This window comes from Chelonia mydas, chromosome 8, assembly GCF_015237465.2.
Source record: "Chelonia mydas isolate rCheMyd1 chromosome 8, rCheMyd1.pri.v2, whole genome shotgun sequence".
NCBI classification, from domain to species: Eukaryota; Metazoa; Chordata; order Testudines; family Cheloniidae; genus Chelonia; species Chelonia mydas.
In genome coordinates, this window is record NC_057854.1 from 97,432,499 (window position 1) to 97,451,752 (window position 19,254).

Here is a 19,254-nt window from a genome sequence, read left to right on the forward strand (position 1 = left end):
CTGGTGAAACCACACTCATGCCAACAAGATAATGCTTGTGCCAAGGCCTCAGCCTATCTCATCTAAACTCAGTCACTATCCATAATTATAAACTACTGAAGTATAACTAGCAAAGCTCTTAATCTTACCAATTAGCAATTCTTTATTTTTATACTTCAGTATCATAATTCACTGTGTGTATTATCATACGGCTTAATCTAATGGGGGGGTTTAAAATGCACTGTGACCCCAAAATGTCAATATTTCTTTATTAGAGAGACAAGGTGGGTGAGGTAGTATCTTTTTGTTGGACCAGCTTCTGTTGGTGAGAGAAAAGCTTTTGAGATATGTGGGAACAACACTGCAGACAATATTTCTTCTTTAAACATGGATTTTCTGGAACTCTTTTTCACGCACAGTCCAACCTTATGTTTGAGATTCATTATGAAAAGCTTCATTAGTAATTTCCCCAGGGTTGCATTTTGAGAATGTCTGTATTTTAGGGCCTTAATCGTCAATTGTTCCCTAACAATAGCATGCTACAGTTTCAAAGTGCTGCATAGACATTAACTTATTAATCCTCATAATATCCCTGTGCAATAGGTAAGTAAGTGTTATTAATCTCTTTGAGAGATCCGCTCAGTTACTCCTGTACTCTCTCAGGCACCTTTGCCTATAGATCTGCTGAGCATTGCATCTCCTCATGTTTGTTCATTCTCCCTCGCTTTTGGTTTCGGGTCCTGGCACAAACAAAATAGCTGCAGCTTCTCATATGTGGAAGCAGAAAAGCAGTCAATAGATATTGCTATAGAATAGTGAGAGAGAGCTTAAAATACACACATACTATATATTTAACAGTAAAAGAGGGAAGACAAGAAGGTTAGTGTTTTACCTGTTTTGGTATAATCTTAGCTGAAACAAGGATTTGCCAAGCTGCTTATCAAGAAATAAGAGTTGGTTCCTTGATGACTGGTTGAATTTCCTCCTATTCTCCCATAGAAATAATAGCTATGTGCTTTGCATAGTGTGTTTGATCTAATAACAAAAGGGTTAGTTATTTCCAAGTGCATGCATATAGATACATTGGAGTCTATATAAGTTGCTATGTTCTCATTAGCTAGAAGAGACAGGCTGCAGTAAATGTAATACATTGTTACAATTAATGTTCTAGTTTGTGACTGTGTTTAATTAATTAATTGTATTGCCCTAACAGCGTGTTTGGTGTATAGTAAATTAGCTGGAGACGAAAGGATAAAGAAGGAAAACTTGAACTTCTGGTCACAGTGCTGGCATGCAGTGTGGTTAGGCTGCTGTTATTGATCTCTCTTATCCAAGGGAACCTTTTCTGTATTTAATAAAAAAAGTTCATGTTTTGTTAAGGAAATCCAAGCATGTGCTTTGTGATTCTTCAAAACATAGGAGGAAACAGACCTTATGTTCTCCATGAAGCATCATGTTAACACAAGCTAATGCAAGACAAGTGATGCAACAGTGTGATCCTATGGGGTAGCTGTACTCACTGTCGGCAGAAAACAACAGCTCGTACTTAGTGTCTGCCAGACCCTCCAAGTGGAAATGTTGTATCCATAGTCCCAAAGCTTATCATGTTGGGAGGTGAGGAAAACATTAAAATTGATCATTCTAGTTCTGTAGTAGCTGAATTCCAATACTTGCTTGGAGTTCTCTAAGAACCACGATGATATCAGTAAGGACTGGACGCTGTCTGGCCCTGACATGGGGTAAACAGTTTGGGAATGACCCAAGCCTCCCCAGCCTTTGCACTTAGAGGAGTGCAGAGTGCTCTGTCCGTATACCGTGGGAGCATATGGCATCCCAGAAACACAGAGCCCTGGCCTTGTTTCCATGCCCCCACCCCTACCTTGGGTAAGTGGAATATCATTAGCAAACATGGGAGAGCAGGCTGCACCTCAAAACAGGATGTAATAGGGGGCTCAATCCCTGGGCACACCAGTGTAACAGCCAGCACATCTGTGGCTCTGATATTTACTCTCGGCTCTGCTTAACAGACACAATGTAGTCCTAAGGGCTTGCTCCTCCCACCCTTATTCATGTTGGAACTACTTGCATAATGAGGTGTTACTGGTGAAAGTAAGGGTGGCAAAAAGATCTGTCAAGAAAGATCTGGAAGATAAATGACAATTAGCATGGAAATGAAAAGTTGACCTTGTAGTCCATGCTTGTACTACAGCATAACAACCAGGTGATTTTTGGCACAAGCAGGAATTCTAGCTGACACCATGGATAGGCCCAGAGGTGAAAGTAAGCCGGTATGGTCTGGTACGGCATACCGGCAAGAGCTGATACACAGCCAACCGTCCCGGCAGGGGGCAGCTTCCCCAGGTGGGCAATTTAAAAGGGCCCTGGGCACCAGGCAGCGGCCAGAGCCCCAGGCCCTTTAAATCACCGCCAGAGCCCCACTGCTGGAGCCCTGCAATCCGGTAAATCCCTTAAATTACTTTCACCCCTGGATAGGCCAGATTAAATGCTTATCTGAGTTAAACCCTGTTGAATCCCACTGGTTTCAATGGGGTTGCACAAGTGGCAAATAGATGCCTGATTTGGGACAATGAGTCTGTGATGGTGACATATCACACTTGTGTCTGTTGATATAGCCACATATACAGTATGGTATGTAAGATCATGCAAAGGCAAATTCTTCCCTGATTTATAATCTATTCAACCCCGCCTAAGTCACAGTGGGAGTGTTGTACAAGGTATGAGTCAGGGCACAATTTATTCATCAGTAAGTGGAGATCCCAGCAATGCTTACACACTAAAAAGGAGCAGCGAAAGGCCTAATGTCTGATTCTGCTCTCCTTTGAACTCATATCGATCAGGAGTAACTCCACTGAACTAAATAGAGTAACACCGGTGTAAAACTGGTATTAGAAGAGAATCAGTCCCAGAGTAAGAAATTTAGCTCTGAATATCCTTCCCTGTGTGGGGTTCATAGAATCTTAACATTAATTTACTCTTTCATTTAATTATATAGACTCATAGAAATGTAGGGCTGGAAGGAACCTTGAGAGGTCATCAAGTTCAGCCCCTGGTCTGAGTTAGGACCAAGTAAACCTAGACCATTCCTGACAGGTTTGTCCAACCTGTACTTAAAAATCTTCAATGATGGGGATTCTGAAACCTTGCTTGGAAGCCTATTCCAGAGCTTAACTACCCTTATAGTTAGGAAGTTTTTCCTCTGTTATCTAGCTTCAGTCTTTCTATATAATCCCTGACAGCAGTTATTTGGGGAGTGAACAGCATCCTCTCTAGTAGGTCAAGGGAATGTTATAACAGCGATAATATCTACATAGTAGATAGAAGTGGGACAATGTTGTCAAACTTTATGTATAATGTTTTGCTTTGTTTACCATTTGGGGAATAAAGGAATCTACTGTACCTACCTTGCTTATAATTCACTAAAATGGGTCAATGCTTGAGACAGCAGTTGTTCACAAATTACAACCACTGTAATTAGGAACTAATTTCGGGTAATAAAAAGACAGATAAGGGGTTAGTTGCTTTAAGAAAGAAGACGAGAATCAGGATAGCTTGCACAGCAGGTGGTTACAGTATATTAGGAATCATGGGAGTTATGTATCTGCATCAAAAGGAGAATATTTCAGAAAATTACCATTGGAGCAATAATTTGAAGTGATATAGTTTATTAAATTGTGGTGGTGGAGGAGGGGAAAGACAGTACAGTCATTTACTAATTATACAGTGTCAAGCTTTAGGTTAATGCCACATGAATGAATTACATAGAGGATTCTTGTTTTGTTAACAAAAGTCTCATGGGGGGGATCACAATTTTCATAGAAAGCTGCATGTGCCGTTTTATGAAACTTGCTTAAAAATTGACTAACTTGGACCATTCTTCAGTTGTATTTCAATTTCTGGAATTTTTTGCTTAAAAACACAGTCAGACTTCGTAGCAATACATCGTAGCATTTTCATCTATGATACTCAACTAATTTCTGTATGAAAACAGTCGGCTTTAGTTTTACTGAAGAAAATATCTAAAACATTCCTGTTAACTGTTTTCCCTATGTAAAACAGCAATTATGACCTCTTTGGTTTAGCACTTATTCTACAGAAATAAGAAATTGCCATTTGGCTCTATTCATTTTGTACTTTGTTTCACACTTTCATAAGATGTATCAGCAGGCTTTTAATTATCCTGCAAATGATTCTATTAAGCATTCTCCTTGCATATTAAACGCAGGAGACATTGTTTTGAGCTTCTCTTGCCTCCTGTGAATAGAATGTGGGCAGACATAGAAAAATCAAATTATTTTACTAAATGAAAACAACCTGAGCAGAAGAAATCATTTTGAATAATGACAGCTTGGGTGAGAGTGTCACCGTTTTCTATCAGTTTGCTCTGCATCACATCGGAACTCACTTGATGGAATGTTTAAAAAAAGTGTCTAGTAAAAATAAGCTGTGACAGTCTCTAAGTAAATGTAATAAATCAGGAGGATTTTCAAAGGGAATAAAAAGTGTCATTTATGATGGTTACAGCTTATACACCCACTATGATTCCTGTACTGGTACAGTTTATACTCTCCCATGGTAGATAAAATTATTACTTGATCTGTCAAAATTGAATGACAAAATTTTAGTGTGTAGACAGCTTATTTAAGAGTAGTAAAGTTCTTTTGTGTTTGCTATCCTAACTCAGAGTACTGTAGAAAATAAGAAACAAAGGAAAGCTATCATTGTTCAAAAAGTTGTGGTATAGAGTTGAAAACAAAGGGCAATAGCAAAAAAATCATAATGTTTTACCCACAGGAATTTGCAAGAAAAGCAAACATACATTTTCATCTGAAGGGTTATTATTTTAAAAGCCCAAGAGACCTAAATTCTAGCACTCTTCCTATGATGTAATTAATTTGTTAATTATGTAATATAATATTTTTTCCTTCAGCATTCAGCAGACCAGATTCTGCACTCAGTTTCAACTGTGTACAAAAGGACTAGCTCCAAGAGCGAAATGTGGCTTAGCATGGCTAGGTCAGATTGTCCCCTCTATGCTAAAATCTAAGGGAAGGTGCTAAGGGAGAAGAAAACTCAATATGGGTTTCCTCTTGAAGTTTTCCCCATATTGTTCTGTTCCGGGGTGGTTATGCATCATCTCCACAGAACAAGCTTGAAGTCTGCCCCCAATTTATGCAGATCTATAAGAGCCAATGACATCTGTGCTGAAGCCCTAGTCCTTCCCACGTGCTCTTGTATCCCTTCATCTTCTCTCTCCTCCCTGATAGTGTACCCAATGGAAATTACCCAGGGCCTCCCTTGGACATAGCTGCCTCTTAAACCCCCCTTTAAGGGGCTTTCCTACAGTGGAGGGTAGCTGTGGTTAGGTAATACAGCCAGGGACTCTATTAGGAAAACTTAGAGACTCATTATTCAATTCACAAGAATAAGCCATGCAGGGGACAAAACTCCACAACTTCCAACTCAATGTTTCCATTCATCTCTCCCTTGTGAGTGTACACTTTCCCAAGAAAGGATCGAGGAGTTGTATTCACCTAAGCTGCAGTTCTTGGACGATAGGCAGCAGCACCATTGGTTGTTTGGTCTGTACAAAGCACTGCTCCTAAAGGATCCTTGCTTTCAGGGGCTCCCCTAATTGTGCCCATGAACTGTGAAGCATGTGAGCCTCTAGTTAGTTAGCCCGGCAGTAATTATGGGATTGAAAGGCTTCCCGTAACTATGGTACCCATGGTTGGCAGTGATTGGACATCTAACATAGTGAATGCCAGTGAAAATGAGGTAGGATCAGAGGCTAAAATAGGAAAAGAACAAATTAAAAATTACTTAGACAAATTAAATGTCTTCAAGTCACAAGGGCCTGATAAAATGCATCCTAGAATACTCAAGGAGGTGACTGAGGAGACATCCGAGCCATTAGCGATTTTCTTAGAAAAGTCATGGAAGACATGAGAGATTCCAGAAGACCGGAAAAGGGAAAATATGGTGCCCATCTATAAAAAGGGAAATAAAGACAAACTGGGGAATTACAGACCAGTCAGCTTAACTTCTGTACCTGGAAAGATAATGGAGCAAATAATTAAGCAATCAATTTGCAAACATCTAGAAGATAATAAGGTGATAAGTAACAGTCAGCATGGATTTGTCAAAAACAAATCATGTCAAACCAACTGATAGTTTTCTTTGACAGGGTGACAAGCCTTGTGGATGGGGGGAAGCAGTAGACTTGGTATATCTTGATATTTAGTAAAACTTTTGATACTGTCTTGCATGACCTTCTCATAAACAAACTAGGGAAATGAAACCTAGATGGAGCTACTATAAGGTGGGTGCAAAACTGGTTGGACAACTGTTCCCAGAGAGTAATTATCAGGGGTTCACAGTCATGCTGGAAGGACATAATGAGTGGGGATCAGTTTTGGGTCTGGTTCTGTTCAATATCTTCATCAATGATTTAGATAATGGCATAGACAGTACACTTATAAAGTTTGCGGATGATACCAAGCAGAGAGCAGTTGCAAGTGCTTTGGAATATAGGATTAAAAGTCAAAATGATCTGGACAAATTGGAGAAATGGTCTGAAGTAAACAGGATGAAATTCAATAAGGACAAATCCAAAGCACTCCATTTACGAAGGAACAATCAGTTGCACCCATAGAAAATGGGAAGTGACTGCCTAGGAAGGAGTACTGCAGAAAGGGATCTGGGGGTCTTAGTTGACCACAAGCTAAATATGAGTCAACGGTGTAACTGTTGCAAAAAAAGTGAACATCATTCTGGGATGTATTAGCAGGAGTGTTGTAAGCAAGACACAAGAAGTAATTCTTCTGCTCTACTCTGCGCTGATTAGGCCTCAACTGGAGTATTGTGTCCAGTTCTGGGCACCACATTTCAAGAAAGATGTGGACAAATTGGAGAAAGTCCAGAGAAGAGCAACAAAAATGATTAAAGGTCTAGAAAACATCACCTCTGAGGGAAGATTGAAAAAAAAAGGGGGGAGGGGTTTAGTCTGGAAAAGAGAAGACTGCGGGGGGAATTGATAACAGTTTTCAAGTACATAAAAGGTTGTTACAAGGAGGAGGGAGAAGAATTGTTATTCTTAACCTCTGACGATAGGACTAGAAGCAACGGGCTTAAATTGCAGTAAGGGAGATTTAGATTGGACATTAGGAAAAACTTCCTAACTGTCAGGGTGTTTAAGCACTGGAATAAATTGCCTAGGGAGGTTGTGGAATCTCCATCATTGGAGATTTTTAAGAGCAGGTGCCAAGGTCCCTTCCCCACTCTGAACTCTAGGGTACAGATGTGGGGACCTGCATGAAAGACCGCCTAAGCGTATTCTTACCAGCTTAGGTTAAAAACTTCCCGAAGGTACAAACTTTGCCTTGTCCTTGAACAGTATGCTGCCACCACCAAGTGATTTAAACAAAGAACAGGGAAAGAGACCACTTGGAGATGTCTTGCCCCAAAATATCCCTCCAAGCCCAACACCCTCTTTCCTGGGGAAGGCTTGATAATAATATCCTCACCAATTGGTACAGGTGAACACAGACGCAAACCCTTGGATCTTAAGAACAATGAAAAATCAATCAGGTTCTTAAAAGAAGAATTTTATTTAAAGAAAAGGTAAAAGAATCACCTCTGTAAAATCAGGATGGTAAATACTTTACAGGGTAATCAGATTCAAAACATAGAGAATCCCTCTAGGCAAAACCTTAAATTACAAAAAGACACAAAAACAGGAATACACATTCCCTCCAGCACAGCGAATTGTACAAGCCAAAAAAACAAAAGAAAGTCTAACGCATTTTCTAGCTAGATTACTTACTAACTTTACAGGAGTTGAAAGGCTTGCATCCTTAATCTGTTCCCAGCAAAGGTATCACACAGACAGACAGACAAAAGCCTTTCCCCCCCCCTCCAGATTTGAAAGAATCTTGTCCCCTCATTGGCCATTTTGGGTCAGGTGCCAACGAGGTTACCTTAGCTTCTTAACTCTTTACAGGGTTTTCCTCCTCTGGCCAGGAGGGATTTTATAGCACTGTATACAGAAAGGTGGTTACCCTTCCCTTTATATTTATGACAGCAGGTTAGACAAATACCTGTCAGGAATGGTCTAGATAATACTTAGTCCTGCCATGAGTGCAGGGGACTGGACTAGATGATCTCTCGAGGTCCCTTCCAGTCCTATGATTCTATGATTACTGCATGGACTAGGTCTATGGACTAGATAGAGGTCCATGAGACAAGAAACAGTTTACAATCAGTATGCGAGAAGAATGTATGGTCTTATTCTTTATCATTTGTTTTAGTTTGGACTGAGGTAATCCTGAAATGTAAGGTTTTACGTTGAGACTGTAGCTATACTCAAGAGAAAAGGGGTGTTTATAAAAAGCTTGTACTTGTGTATACACATGTGAATATCCAATATGTTATTTAAGGAGCTTTCTCCAGGGAAAGTAAATAATTCAAAGGTCAGTTATATATTGTATGGAATCACCCAAACACTGCTTTAATGATCAAAAAGGCAGCTTAGTGTGCTGTTGTGGAAGTTAATTATGTGTGTCCAGGATGACTAATGAGAGTGAGAACGTTGTTGCCAACATGGAGCAACAAGTCCAAGAGCAAGAGTCCCTGTAAGGAAGGTGTGACCAGAGGCTGGTGCTTTTATACCTAGAAAGGAGGGACTGAAACGTTGCCATGGGCCTGTGGCGTTATGGGAAATTGTAGTTCCTTGTGTGTTTGTCTGTCACTGGTTAAATTAAAACTATTTTGCTAAGGATTATTGTGTGTATTCATGGGAGTGGGGTGAACAAGGTTGAGTTACCTGATTATTTTGCATCACAGGTAAATATTTATTTTTAATGAAGAAGCTTTTAGAATCATAGAGTTTAAGGTCAGAAGGAACCACCATATCTAGACTGACCTCCTGTATATCTCAGGCCACCAGCAACACCCAGTACCTGCATACTAAACGCAACAACCAAAATTAGACTAAAGTACAGCTCACAGAGACTAGACTGTTCTATGCCACAGGTGCACCAAGGCCTAAGGCCCCTACAGTGGCAGGGAAATGATTAAGTGAAATATACCCAGACAGTCCTGATAAGTGAGCTCACATGATGTAGAGGAAGGCAAAAAACCATCCAAGGTTACTACCAGTCAGACCCAGGGGAAAATTCCTTCCTGACCCCACATATGATGATCAATTAGATCCTGAACATGTGAGCAAGAACCAGCCAGCTAAGCACCAGAGAGAGAGAATGCTCAGTGCTACTTCAGAGCCCTGCCCACCTCACCCAATATCACATCTCCAGCCATGGCTATCCCTGATGTTTCAGAGGATGGAGAGCAAAATACCAAACAAAACACACACACACACACACAGAAGACACCAACAGAAGTTCTTTCTCCACCTAGATCCATCTGATACTGATCCCTATCATCCCTAATTTAACTAATAATTTCCCATAGTGGCACCATGTCAAATGCTTTACTGACGTCCAAGAATATTAGATGTACTGCACTTCTCTGACTATAAAATCTGTTATTTTCTCAAAGAAGGAAATCAGGTTAGTCTGGCATGATCTACCATCAGTAATCCCATGTTGCATTACATCCTTTTTACCTACATGAATTTAGTTATTCTTTCCTTCACAATTTGTTTTAAAGCCTTGCATACTATTGAGGTCAGACTAACAGGTTGTAACTGCCCAGATCACTTCCTCCCACCCTTTTTGAAATCTAGGTATGACATTAGCTATTCTCCAGTCATATGGTACTACCGCTGAATAGATAGATTTATTTAAAATCCTTGCTACCAGACTAGCCATCCATGTGCCATTTCTTTCACTGTTCTGGGATGGAAATTACCTGGTGCCCCCCGATTTGAGCACATTAAGCTCTATGTTTTTCCTCCACCTCAGATGTGGTAATTTCCATTTTTAGACACACATTCCCAGTCATACTGTCTTTACGCACATTTTCCATATTATCGTCCTTTTTGAAAACCGAGGCAAAATGTTCATTTAGGGTTTGTGCCACAACTAGATTATCTTTTATCTCCTTCCCATCCAGGCTGCATAGCAGCCCAACCTCAGCCTTCCTTATTCTCTTTATAAGTCTAAACCCCCTCTTATTTTAAATTTCCTTGGCAAGAGCTATTTCAGCTTGACTTTTAGCAATTCTCACTTTATTCCTACATTCTCTAACCTCCACAATGCAATTTTGTTTGCTCATCCATCTTTTTTCCCCCCATTCTCTTCAGGCTCTCTGCTTACCCCAATAACCCTGTTGAAGTGGTTAATCTTCCAGCTGCATGTTGTGTCTTTCCCTACAAATTTTGTCCCCTTGCTTAGGAAGTAAATTTCAGATAGTTTTTGTATAGCTGAAGAAATTCCAAACCTCCTCCACATTTAAGTTCTTGAGCCCTTCAGTTCAGTTGACTTCCTTAAATAATTCCCTTTATTTCCCAAAGTCTGCCCTTTAGATATTAAGGATCATAGTTGATGGCCTCGTTTTGATTATCCTTCCATTTAATTTAAACTCAGTCAACTTGTGATCATTCAATTCAAGGTTATTTCCTACACCCAGCTCTTCTATGACATCCTCACTACTTACCAAAAGCAAGTCTAAAATTGCATCACCTCTTTTTGGTTCAGTGACAATTTGATGAAGAACAGTATCACACCCACAAATAACTGGGCCCTTCCAGTATAAGTAGCATTTATTCTCTAAACTCTATCCGGGAAGTTAAAGTCTTCTATTATGACAATTCCCAAAAAGTATTTCTCTAATAATATTAGAAATATCTCTCTCCATGTAACTGAGCACAATCTGGGGGGGGGGTGTGGAGGGGAAGGGGCTACAGAAGACCACTAATGCTATCCCTATAGAACCTCTTTCACAATCCTTGCCCAACGATATTTTAACCCAAACAGATTCTGCTTTGTTCATTAGTATAAAACTAAATTTCTTTATAGTTCACAGCTTCGTTGATGCACAATGCTATCCCACCACATTTACCTTTATTCCTATCAATCCTAAAGAGCACATACCCTCCAGTGCCTGTATTCCAGTTATGAGTGCTATTCTACCATATTTCTATAATCCCTAGAGTATCTGATTTGCCCTCCTGCACCAGTTGTTCCAGTTCCTCTGTTTTATTGCTCAGACTCCTTGCATTTGTGTACAAGGATTTCAGTTGTTTCCCCTTGAATCTCACCCTGGCTAATACTTCAATCAATATTTGTATTCTTCTTCCTTGTTATCCTACTCTTACCTTGTGGTGTTTCATTATCCCTTAGCATATCTTCATTTAGATGATTTATTTCATTAGTGGGGGATTATTGGTAAAATCCTCCTATAAAATGTGTTCAGGTGAACAGCTAGAGGAGTTTTACATAGGAGAGTGTAAACACTGGAGCAGACAAAAGTCTGGCTTTAGTTATGAGCGTTATACTACAGGCCTTTTGTGCTCATCTGTGATACAGCTGGCAGGAAATTCTTACATTGGGTTATGGTCACTTGGTATTTGTATTTTGCTAATTTTCTCATTTAAGCAGTGTAAGTTCCGACAGCATCAACATTGGCTCTGGGAGAAGCCAAACCTGAAGAAACCCCATCAGATTCCCTGCTCTTCCAGCTCCATGGAATCTGATCCTCATGGAGGGGTTGTCATTTGTTGGGGGCGGGAGGAGAATCATGCCAGAGAGGCAGAACTGTCTCCTTCTGCAAATGCAGGCTCCAGACATATCAAATTTACAATGTGAAGGTAAAGGTACTTTTTCCATTTAGCTTTCTGAAGACATCATTAAGAGGCGAATTTATCATGGTGTAATATTCTACCTGTGTAGGTAATTAATTTGATACTAGAAGGCCTTTATCTGATAAAAGTGTTACAAGATCCTGTAGCTGGAAGTTGAAGTCAGCAACATACAAACATGAAATAAGAAGCAAGTTCTTAACAGTAAGGGTAATTAACCATTGGAACAGGTTACCAAGCAATGTTGAAAATTCTCCATGACTTGGACTTCTTTAAATCAAGATAGTGTCTAAATCAGAGTTTGACAGACAGTGGATCCTAACCTACTAGTGGGTCCCGGGAACGTTCTAGTTGGGTTGTCACATCCCGGGCTGGCCTCAGCAAAAATATACTTCTTCTGGTCCAGTGCAGCACTGCTTATGGTGACGGGGTGGCCTAGCCAAATCTGAGTGGTGCTGTAACCCTGGGCACCAGGTCACAACAGTTGGAGCAGCGAGCTGGGCTCAGTCTCATAGGGCAGAAACCACCACTGCAGGGTGAGTGCAGAGTGGGCTTGCTCTCCAACTTCCTTCACTCCCTCCCCCTGGCCTACCCTCTGCACCGTCCTGGGATTAGGGTTGTGGTACCAGCTCAGACAGTGCATATATGTAATGGTGGGTGACAAAAAAGACAATGCAGTGGGCGGGTTGCCTCAATAGAAGGTTTGGGATCCACTGCTCTAAATCCACCACAAATTGTGGAAAGATATTAAAAGAGGAGGATTTGATGTGGAGTCAAGACACAATCTCTCCACCCATCCTGCACGTGCTTTTCTCTGTCTGCACATTCCAGCAGCATTGTTTCTGTTCTGAACATGGAGTTGCATTTACTACAGTCTGTTGGAAGATGTGTTTAGAAGAACACCACATTTGCACATTGCCTATGGAGATATGCAGCCATACTTCTGTGCACTTTTAGATGGGACTTGGGACCCTGTTTCAGTATTAACTAGTCCTTGACAAAAATCCTTAATGCTGTTTGTTTGTGGATTACAGGGTAATTAGATTATCCCTATTGGTTGCTTGGTATGTTCAGTAGGAAGGTTTTTGATAACATGAAGTACATGACAAAGCAAATGATCATCTAATAAATTATTCCGTATTAGCTGTAAAACATATTATATTGAATTTTTAATAGGAGTTCATCTTTTTATATTAGATTGACCATGTAGAGACTTAGGTGCATTCCATAGGAATAATAGTTCCAGGGCTATTGGGCTTTCATAACTGTAAAAAATTAACAGGTGAGAAGAATATCTCCTGCATAACATAATATGGATTCAGTTTGATCAAAGTACAGTGATTAGTAAACATTTTCCAGTAGATACCACTTTGTGATCTGCCACTGTTACTTCCTTTTCTAAATACAGTGGGAAACCATGGTATCACATATACCACTGTGTGGTTATTTTTAGCAAAAGCTGACAGTCCAATGGTGACCACTGCACTTAGTCACAGGTTTATAATTGGATAACAGAAAATAAGAGTGAACACATGATCAGTTAAGAGTTGCAAACATATAACACAATGAAAATCTTTGAGTATAACTTTTGGCAAACTAGTCCGCACTTCTGAAGGAGGAGAGGATCCACCATCGTGAATAAACTCCCTGTATCAAACTACTTTTAGTTCCCAGTGTAGTCCTTTCAGGCAGCTATCAATGTCTGATCTTGTGTTTCAGAGGCTCCCAGGAGCTCGGTCAGCTTTTATAATGACTGATCTGTAGTGACCAGAAATCGCTACTCCCCTGCCTCCCACCCAGTTGTTACAAACAGCTATTGAAGTCTCCATCTCCTTAATCACCCAAAGGAATTCAGGATCCAATCACTGTAAGGTTAGGGAGATAGAGAGACAGACAAATCCATTATTGTGCAAAAGCCCAAATGTAGGGGGTTCGCTGGCTCGTCCCTCTCCGGGGCGGCGGGGAGCCAGACCGCCTCGCTACTTCTGTCAGGTGTATCAGGGAACTAGCCTGGCTGTGGGGCCAACAGTCAGTAGCTCAGGCCATCAGGCGGGGCTGAGCACATAGTTCAGTATTAACCAGGCCCAGACCCTGGATCAGGGCGGGGCAATAAACAGTCAATAGCTCAGGCCCTCAGGCAGGGGCTGAGCAAACAGTTCACTAGTAGCAAACCCAGAGAGGGGGAGACTGCCAGCCACGAGATGGATGGCAGGGGGACGCAGGCCCACCCACTCCATTGCGTCCCAGGCCGGGGCCCTAGCAGCGGCAGAAGACCCGCTGCTGTGTCAATGGGGATCCTGGCCGTAACACACTGACATTGGCTCTGGCAGTGTGGCAGCCTGACTAGGGTCGGCTGCCCCCGGGCTACTTCCTACCTTTCCCTCTAGAGGTACCTGGGTCCAGACGGCATCCTCCAAGGGGTCACACACCATAGACTACTCAGGCTAACTGGAGCACGGTTGGCTTGCCAGCTCTTCAGGGTAACTGGCAAGCGGCAAGCTTGGCAGCGTCTCTGGGCTCGGGCTAGCCTCAGGCATTGGCTGGTCTGGCCAGTCCTCGGGTCGGCTGCCGATGGCCGTGGCCTCCCAGCTAGGAGCTCTGCCACAGGCGTCTGGCCTCTCCAGTGGCTGTCTTTCAACTGAGCTCTGGGGTCGGGCTTTCATACTTCCTGTCCGGTGCCTGGACCTCTGAGGGGCGGGCACAGGGTTTGCTGGTTCCACCCACTTTGGCGTCCAGAGAGGCTCGTCCCTCTCCGGGGTGGCGGGGAGCCAGACCGCCTCGCTACACCAAAAAAGAAGGGTTGGGGTGAGCTACACAATGTCCAGGGTGTTGGAATCTGGTATTTTGGTTTGGGCCCATCTCTAGCAAACATAACTGTTTTCATGGGCTTCAGCATGGCTCTACCCCTTTTTGAGTACTAAGCATGTTAGGTTTTGTTCTCTCGACTATTAGCTTGTTTGCTGCAAGTACAGTCAAACCTAACCTTTCCCCCTTGAAACAATGGGCACTCTAGGAAAAAGAAAACATTCTCTTGTAGCAACGGAGAAGTCAGCACAGTATAAAGCCTCATTAGGCGAACAGCTAAATCATGGAAAAAAGTAAGCAGAGGACATCAAACACACCATAGATTTTTTTTTTCTAACAGCAGTGTCTTCTAAATATAGATTATAGTAATTTACTTTCAAACAACTCATTTTCAGCATCTGACATGTTCATTAACCCCAGGTAGAAAAATTATTGTGGTGCATTAATTTTTCACCAATGAAGACATTAGTCATATTTGCAAGTATCATTAGTGTCTGCCACCGAGGTGGAAAAGTCTTACTGTCTGTCCAAATGGAGGATGCATTTGAATGTTAACTAGGGTCTGCTGAGTTCTATGGGTTATCAACCCTCGCACACTCTTATGCACTGAATTTTAATTAGGCTGCTCTAAAAGTACATAATTAAAGGACATGTTTTATAAGTGAAAAGGACAGATATGTAATCCTTTAGTAAAATAAGGTAAAAAGTACAAGGATTTAGTGTAAGTATTCTGCTGGTTCTTATATGATCTTATACTGTACTTATTGTCATATTTGTAGGGCACCATAGGTGTACTTGGCCATTATAAGAATAAAGTGAGACCATCAGAGGAAGTGTAGTCTATTAGGGTGGGATTTTCAAAAACACCTAATGGAGTTAAGTGCCCAACTCCAAGTGAAAATCAATGAGGTTTGGGTGCCTTCCTTCCTTACCTTCTTTGAGAAATTCCACCTTTAGTGCTTATTGACACAGTTAAAAATGCATATCTTTCAATGGAAAGAAAGCATTATGGCCTGTGATGTAAATCTGTGTTTGTAGTAAGCAACTATTTTAAAAAATTGGTCTTGTGACCCAAAAAGTAAGTGATTCCATTTCACTTTGAAATGAACACTTTAAAGCTTTCAATCACTGTAGTGTGTTGTGAAATACAGGCATGGATATAGAATGAACACTTTTGTTCATACTACACACATAACATACAGTTTAATCATTGGAAACTTTCCTGATTTTCACTGGGAGGGGACACCTAACTCCCTTAGACACTTGAGAATCCCATCCCATGCTTTTCAATAGTCAGTGTCCATAGCACTTTTAATTTTATTCATTCTTTTTTTTTTCTGTGTTGCCCATGCTCCAGATTCAGATGTTCTTTGGGATTCCTAGTGGTTGGAGTGGTCAGTAGCAGCAATATTACTCTCCTGGGAGATGGGAGACCCAAGTTCAAGTCCCTTCTCTACTTCAGGCAGAAGGGGGAATTGAACGCAGGTCTTCCACATCTTGGGCAGTGCTCTAAACACTGGGTTCCTCCTTCTTGGTCTGTTGTGAGACAGGGCTTAGGCACCTGGTTCCAGGAGTCAGTTCATGGCTGTGAATCCCAAATGGAGGGGGGTACTTCCCTCCAGTCTGGATTTAGGTGCCTTTCTTCCATTGGGGGGGTGGGGCTTAGGACCCAACCCTCTCTTCAGCATTTCATACTGGCTCGCGTAGGTGGCTCCCCACTCAATTTGCTGGCTTTTGTAGAGTCCATTCTGAGGCACCTAACTCTCCCCAACCATTGTATAGGGAGCCTGGGCACTTAATGCAGGGCTATGGATTCCACTAGATGGTTGGGCATGTAAACATTAGATGTTGCAACATTGAGTCCAAGTTTCCTTTGTGGATGTAGAGTTAAGTGGGCTGTGGTTTGCATTAATATACCTTGTTTGAAAGGTCAGGATCACTAATTCTTTAGTTAGTCAGTCATCTAGTCTTCTGGTTATAGAATTCAGTCAAGCTTGTGACAGAACATAGTGTTTTGTTGTTTGGTGCTACAATCGCACTTGCTTATAATGGATGCCTTCACCGTGCTGCTTACTGTTATAATGTGAAAAGATTCAGTGCAATTAGGTAATCAAAACAGAGCTTTAAGATGAAGTTGCATTAACATCTTTCCATTTGAAAATCGTTAAATGCCATTAAATAGTACATAAATAATTCTGAATAACTGTGACTGGCTGAGGGGCATAGTTTGGCTTCTGATCCAGGCTGGGATAAGTTTTGGAGTTCAACTTTCAGGGCTAGGGTTTGGTCCAGATTCTACAGTACCAAAATTTCATGACCCATTCTTGTGAGATTTTTGGACCAGACTTTTGAAGGGTCCTCGTCCTTTTTCAGTCTAAAATTTGCAACAACATTTGTACCTGTAACTGAACTGTGGGTGAAAATCTGAGTACATGTGCCTTTGACTACCTCATTAGGGTACAAATCAGGTATGTTGATGCACAGGTACCCAAATTTGCACTCCTCCATTATAAGGACATGAGTTGTGGCCACAAAAGTGAGGTTTGGACCTCACTATTCTAAAAATGTACTCTTTTAGCCATAGCTGGAGCTGCACAGGAAAACAGGTTTCTTCTAGTTCTGGATTCAACCCGGAACCATAACTATTGCAGTAGGCTTGGAAAGGGAGATTTGAAACTGATGCTCCTTCTTGGACTTTTAGGGGGTTTAGATTTGAGGTTGTAGTTTTGTCCCATATCTAATACAATACATTTCAGTTTCCAGAACTGAAGTCCATGGAGCTGCATCAAGGCTTGGAAATTTATGTCTTTGGAGAATATTTGATAGCTCCTATAGTTAACTTTATTTTAAGCTATGTATATGGAGATCTTTAAAATTATCAGTGTATACCCTATGGCTATACAACAATGGATTGTGTTAATGATGCTAGAAGTCTATTTTGTTGTTCCTCTGTAGTGGACATGCTTGCACAAACACACCATGCAAAAGTGAATACTAAGTGATGGGTGTGACAGATGGACAGTGTTCTGAACAAAACATGATTTAAGAAACTTTACTGAATTAAGTTAAACCTTATCGAATTAGGCTTAATATCTTGCGGATACATTGTATTAAAAATGCAACTGTGTGTTGTTGTGGCATTATATGCACCTTCTCTAGTAGGTAGGGGAATGCTAATGTATTTTCTGTTATCAGCACTTTGAGGCCACTTCCCTGGGGAAGATAGTAGTTCAAACTGGATTCTCCAGGGACCAACAGATGGTTTCTTTAAAATTTTGGATCAATAGCCTGGCTTTAAACTGGCTCAGGGCCTTCTTCCTGATCCATCAAATGGACAGGACCCCGGTCCACAGAGGGCCCCAATCCTTAAGTTAGAATTGGAAGGACTGGACTTACAAAGAGCCCATAAGACTGCGTGCTTGTTCTGAGCTGAAGCTGTGGTGACAGTATAACTACCAGGAATCCCCTTAGATGTGGGGCTGAAGGACTGCTTCCACCAGAATCCATGTTAGGGCGATTTATTGTTTTATAATATGTTTTCTTTGTAATGACTTTTTGACCTTAAGAATAAAGTAGGCTTGCATAGGAAGTGCTATGTGGTACCTTATAACTGTACTAAACACGCCTGTTAACAGTCTCTGAAGAGAAAGCGAGCAACCTCTCTGAGTTAGGAATAATACAGTGAAGTCAGGGAACGGTGCAGCCTGGAAATACCCTGGTCAGAAGGGAGAGAGATGTGGGTCTCCATCAAGAAGGGTAGTGGCTGGAGAGCTGGAAGTTTCAGTGGGTGCCCTTGCTGGACCAATGAGGGGAAATGCAGGTATAGTTGCCCTGGTCTATGACAGTGGGAAGGCCACAACTTTATTTTGATGAGCAAATTGAAATAATTATACTAGTATAATATCCCCCTCCATCCCCAAAATGAAAATCCTGGCAGTTCTGCAGTTTGTTATGAACCACTTTGTGATCATATCATCGGATCTCAGGACCACAGGCATAGATCCCTCTTGCATGATCTGTATCATGCTAGCTGCTCATTTTTCAAGATGAGAGATTGGACACACCCAGCAAGGAAACTGCCCTCTTAAAGCCTGAGGGTAGGGTGTGCCCATAACCCATCTCTTTTCCTTCTAATCATTGTAGGTTGCCCTTTGTTAACCCATTTTCTAGGTTGAATCTCACCTTGCCTGCTGTCTCAATTAACCATACCCTCCCAGGACACTTCAGTTTATCCTCACTACCCACCACTTTAACTGAACCCTTAACTTGTGAATTACAAAATTTGTATCAGCACTGTAATGCATTTCTGATTGTTAAAGGTATTCCATGTGTTAAATTGTATTACAACATGAGAACCATGTTCCTGGGAATCTGATGGCAGAATTTGCCATTAAATGTAAAGTCAGGCCACGAAATTAACCAAGAAAATGTGGTGATCTAATCCATTTGAGCACTATTTTTATTACTGAGACTGCACCTACCAGATTTTTTTAAATACACCATATGAGGTCTGTCAGGTTTCCCAGTAAAAAGAGCATTTTTCTCTATATGTTAATGAAGGTTAATATAAAATGGGTGAGTGGCAGTGAATTATATTGGGGGGGGGGAATTAATGCCTAAGAGAGGAGCATTTATATCTAAGAATTAATGCTCAGGGTGTTTGAGAGAATAGGTCTGCACTGGGAACATAA

The 19,254-nt window shown here is 41.3% G+C and overlaps 1 protein-coding gene across 2 annotated transcripts in view; it reads left to right on the forward strand.

The window, feature by feature from the left end:
- LOC102939366 (AGBL carboxypeptidase 4) overlaps positions 1 to 19,254 on the forward strand; it is a 1,380,179-nt gene that overhangs the window by 323,518 nt on the left and 1,037,407 nt on the right. The gene's annotated exons all lie outside the window — the stretch shown is intronic.